Raw genomic sequence first — 5,375 nt, 5'->3', positions numbered from 1 at the left:
CCCGATGTTCATAGCAGCACAATTTACAATAGCTAGGTGCTGGAAGCAACCTAGATGCCCATCAGTAAATGAATGGACCAAAAAACTATGGTACATTTACACAATGGAATTCTATGCAGCAGAAAGAAAGAAGGAGCTCCTACCCTTTGCAACAGCATGGATGGAGCTGGAAAGCATTATGCTAAGTGAAACAAGCCAGGCAGTGAAAGACAAATACCACATGATATCACCTTTAACAGGAATCTAAACAACAAAATAAAAAAAGCTAGCAAAATATAACCAAAGACACTGAAATAGGGGATAGTCTGACAGTGGCCAGAGGGGAGAGAAGAGGGAATTTCAGGGGGGAATGGGTAGGGTTTACAGGGACAAATTTGGAGGACACATGGACAAAAACTAGGGGTCAGGGGTAATGGGGGGTAAGGGGGGACGGTTGGGTGGGTGGGCTGGCATGGGAGTAGGGGGGAGAAAACTGTACTTGAACAATGATTAAAATAAAAGAAAAAGGTTGTTATTGATAGGTACTTATTCATTGCCATTTTCATACCTGTGTTCCTCTCTCTCTTTCTTTCCTTTCCTTAAAGCAGTCCATTTAGCATGTCTTGCAGATGCAAGAGCTGCTTTGGTGGAGGTGTATTCTTTTAGACTTCTTTTGGCTGGGAAGCTCCTTCTTTGGCCTTCTATCTTGATTGAGAGCCTTGCTGAGTAAAGTAGCCTTGGTTTTAGGCTTCTGGTTCTCATTACTTCTAATATTTCTTTCCATTCTCTTCTGGCTTGGAGTGTTTCCATTGGGAGGTCAGCTGCTAAGAGCTCCATTGTATGTTACTTCCTGTTTCTCCCTTGCTGCCTTTAAGATTCTCTCTTTGTCTTGGAATTTAGTCATTTTAATTATGATGTGTCTTGAAGTGGACCTGTTTGGGTTCCTTTTGATTGGGACTCTGTGTGTTTCCTGGGTTTGTGTGACCTTTTCTCTCATCAAATAGGGAAGTGTTCCATCATTACTTTTTCAAACACGTTTGTCTCCCTTGCTCTTCTTCTTCTCCTTGTGGTATCCCTATTATATGGATATTATTATGTTTCACGTTGTCTTGCGTCTCCCTTACCACCTGTTCCTTCTTTGAGTCTCTTCCTTTTCTTACTCTTTCTGGGTGTTTTTTTTCTACCTTGTTCTCCAGCTCACTGATTTGATCCTCTGCTTCATCGAGCCTGCTTTTGATTGCTCCTACTGAGTTCTGTTCAGAAATTGTATTCTTCATTTCCTCTTGGCCCTTGTTGATAGTTTCTATTTCCCTTTTTATGTTGATATAGTTTGCAGTGAGTTCATTGTAGTTTCCCTGTAGTTTCTGGTAATTGTCTGTGGGCTCATTGAGCTTCCTGATAACCACTGCCTTGAACTCAATATCTGATAGTTGACTTGCCTCTATTTCATTTAGCATTCTTTCTGAGGCTTCATCCTTTCCTTTCATTTGGGGATTGTTTCTTTGTCTTTCCATTGTTTGTGAGAGTTTGCTTGTTAGCCTCTGCTTCTTAAGTTGATGTGTTGTGACTCTCTGGATTTCTGGTGTGAACATGTATGGTAGAATACCTGTGAACATTCAGTGGGACAATGTCCTTAATCTTCTGATTTCGCTGGTATAGGGCTGTCATTTATGTTGGCTCTGTGTAGTGTTTGGGTTTTGATGTTGTTGGGTCTTTCTTTTTTGGGTACTTCCCTCCAGCTGGTTAAATGAGGATCAATCCGTCCACCATGTCTTGTATTCTGTTGTGCAGGTGTGGACAGGTTGTGTTGAAGCTGATTATTATGTGTGTACAAGGTTTTGTGGCTTCTCTCTTGCTCTTGTTCAGTTATTTGTTGTGGGTAATTTCTCCACCATTTAGTTATATTTCCAGATCGGTCCTGGAAAGAGGGCGCTGTGGCTTCCAATCACTCATTCACCTTCTTCCATTGTTATCTGTTGGCGGTTCCTTTGTTGGTGGGTTTCCTCTTCCAGTAGGTGTGCTCATGTTCGCTGCTCCCACCTTGCAAGTTCTGTGTAGTAGCAAAGTGAAATTTGTCTCACTGTCTCTGTTGTTGAGATGATCCCTGTTTGGGTCTAACTCTGGTCTTTCCTCTGTTCCAGATATTATTGTCTCACCTGTGGGAAAAGTGAAAAAATATTTTAAAAAGGAAAGGAAGGTAGGAGGAATAGGAAAGGAAAGGAAAGGAAGAAGGAAGGAAGGGAGGAAGGGAGGGAGGGAGGGAGGGAGGGAGGGAGGAAGGAAGGAAGGAAGGAAGGAAGGAGAAAAAGAGATAAGGAAAGGAAGAGGGAATTTAAAAAAACAAAGAAGGACAGAAAAGAAGGAGGACTTAAATAAAAAACAAAGTCTTCTGCTGGCTTTAAACGGGTCAGGTCAGTTTGGCTGGTCTTCCTTTCTGCAGCAGGCTTAGGAGGGATCAGTTTTGCTTTTCTCCCTTCCTAAGGTTCACTCTTCACTGTTGTCCAGCCTCCAGTACAGTTCTTCAGTGCCCTTCTGTGTCCAGCCTAGGCCTTTAGTCTACCAGTTGTGCTGTCCTTGAGGTGCACCAGTTAGGGGCAACTCACCCACCACCTTCTTGCTCTTTGCTGTTCTTGATGCAAGGGACTCTCAGCACCCCTTCAGGGTAGTTCAGGTCCTCACTGAACCAAGTCTTTCAAGGGACTGCATCTCCCCTCTATCAGGCTTTCCCACCTTCCTCCTAGAGAGCCAGTTGGCCCTGCAGGGCTCAGGGCGCAGGGACCAGTTGGGAGGCACTCCATCCCTGGTGTCTTGGGCATGAGTGTGGATAGATAGCTGTGGACCTCAGACTGGGTGTGCACCATCCCCAGAGTTTTGGGAGTGGGTGTAGCTGGGCCACCACCAGGCCAAGGACCTGGTGCATACCATCCCTCATGCATCTGGAGTGAGTGCAGGAGGGCCTGCTGGGCCGGTCCAGGTGTGCACTGTCCCATGTGCTTAAAAATATGGAACACTTCATGAATTTGCATGTCATCCTTGTGTAGGGGCCATGCTAATCTCTGTATCATTCCAATTTTAGTATATGTGCTGCTGAAGCAAGCACTATTTTTTTTTTTTTTAAATTTTGCCTGATCAGTGCAGCTAGAAGTTCCAGTTAGGTTGAATAAAAGTTGTGAAAGTGGACACCCTTCTCTTATTTCTGATCTTAGTGGGAAAGCTTTTAGTTTTTGCCCATTTAGTATGATGTTAGCTCTTGGTTTCTTGTATATGAGCTTTATTATGTTGAGCTATGCTCCCTCTACTCCCACTTTGCTGAGTGTTTTTAACATAAATAAATGCTATACCTTATCAAATGCTTTTTCTGCATCTATTGATAAAATCATGGGAGTTTTGTATTTAGTCTTGTTTGTGTGATGTATTACATTTGTTGATTTGCAAATATGGTACCATCCTTGCAACCCTCGGATGAATCCACATGATCATGGTGTATGATCTTTTTAATGTATTGCTGGGTGCAGTTTGTCAGTATTTTGTTGAGGATTTTAGTGTCTAGGTTCATCAGCAATATTGGCCTGTATTCTTTGTTTCTTTTTCTTTATCTGGTTTTGGTTTTAGGATGATCCTGTCCTCATAAAAGAGTTTGAGAGTCTTCACTCTACTTGGATTTTTTGGAATAGTTTGAGCAGCGTAGGGGTTATTCCTTATTTTTTCGTAAAATTCACCTGTGAAACCATGTGGTAAGGGCCTTTTGTGTGCTGGGAGTTTTTTTAATTACTGCTTCAATTTCACTAGCAGTTGTGGGTCTATTCAGGCTGTCTGCTTCTTTATTAAGTTTTAGAAGAGTATATGTTTCTAGAAATTTCCATTTCACCCTTGTTGTCAGATTACTTGGCATATAGTTGTTGATAGTAATTTCTTACAATCATTTGTACTTTTGTGGTATTGATTGTCATTTCTCCTCTTTATTTCTGATTTATTTATTTGGGTCCTGTTTTTTTTCTTGATGAGTCTGGTTAAAGGCTTGTTAATTTTGTTTATTTCCTCAAAGAGCTACTTCCTGGATATATTGATTCTTTGAATTATTCTTTTAGACTCTATATCATTTAATTCTGCTCTGATCTTGGTTATTTCCTTCTTTCTACTTGCTTTTGACTTTGTTTATTCCTCCAGTCCTTGTAGGTGTAGACTTAGGTTGTTTATTGGAAATGTCTCTATCTATTTGAAATGCAGTCAGGCCTGTATTGCTATGAACTTCCCTCTCAGGACTGTTGTTGCTGTGTCCCAGAGGTTTTGGGCTGTTGTGTGTTCATATTCATTCATTTCTGAAACTTTTTGATTACTGTCTTGGATCATTATTAACCCATTCATTATTTAGTAGCATGCTATTCAGATTCCATGAATTTGAATGTCTTTGTTTTTTTTTTTCTTTCTTGAGGTTGGTTTCTAATTCCAAGCCCTTGTTTTTTTCTTTTCTTTTTTCTTTTTTTTTTTTTTGAGAAAATGCTTGATATGATTTCAGTATTCTTGAATTTCTTGAGGCTTGTTTTGTGTCCTATCATGTGGTCTATCTTTGAAAATGTTCCATGTGCATCTGCAAGAGTGTGTATTTTGCTTCTTTCAGATGAAAGGCTCTTTATATATATATCAATTAAGTCCTTTTGATCAAGGACATTGTTCAATGCTACAATATCATTGTTTATATTTTATTTGGAAGATCTATCCATTTTTTACAGTGGGTTGTTGAAATCACCTACTATAATTGTGTTGCTGTCAATATTTTTCTTGAAGCCCTCCAAGATTTTCTTTATGTATTTGGGTACTCCTTTGTTGAGTGCATGTTTATTTACAATGTTTATGTATTGGTCGATTCATTTCTTCATTATTATGCAGTGACTTCCTGAGTTTCTTTTTATGGCTCTTTTTTTGAAATCTATTTCGTCCCATATGAGTATTGCTACCTCAGCTTTTTTTCCTGTCCATTTGCTTGGAAAATTTGTTTCCAGCCCTTCACTTTCAGTCTGTAGGTCTTTTGTTCTGAGGTGGGTCTCCTGTAGGCAGCATATGTGTGGGTCATGCTTTCTTATCGATTCAGCTATTCTATGTCTTTTGTTTGGAGCATTTAATCTATTTGCACTTAAGGTTATCATTGATAGGTTCTTATTCATTGGCATTTTTTCATGTCTGTGTTCCTCTCTCTATCACTCTTTTTCTTCCTTTTCTTAAAGCAGTCCCTTTAGCACTCTTACAGAGGTGGTTTGTTGGAGGTGTATTCTTTTAGACTTCTTTTGTCTGGGAAACTCCTTATTTGGCCATCCATTTTAATTGAGATTCTTGCTGGGTAAAGTAATCTTGGTTGTAGGCCTTTGGTTTTCATTACTTGGAATACTTTTTGCATTCTC

General features: G+C 40.1%; 1 non-coding gene across 1 annotated transcript; it reads right to left on the bottom strand.

The window, feature by feature from the left end:
• Positions 1–2,975: 2,975 nt before the first annotated feature.
• LOC114511761 lies at positions 2,976–3,079 on the bottom strand. The gene has a single exon (XR_003685730.1). It is a non-coding gene; the product is annotated as a U6 spliceosomal RNA (small nuclear RNA).
• Between the last annotated feature and the right edge of the window lie 2,296 nt (positions 3,080–5,375).

The sequence above is a fragment of the Phyllostomus discolor genome, chromosome 12 (assembly GCF_004126475.2).
Source record: "Phyllostomus discolor isolate MPI-MPIP mPhyDis1 chromosome 12, mPhyDis1.pri.v3, whole genome shotgun sequence".
Lineage (NCBI taxonomy): Eukaryota > Metazoa > Chordata > Mammalia > Chiroptera > Phyllostomidae > Phyllostomus > Phyllostomus discolor.
Note: the sequence above shows the minus strand (reverse complement) of the source record. Positions and strands in the feature narration are given on the sequence as shown.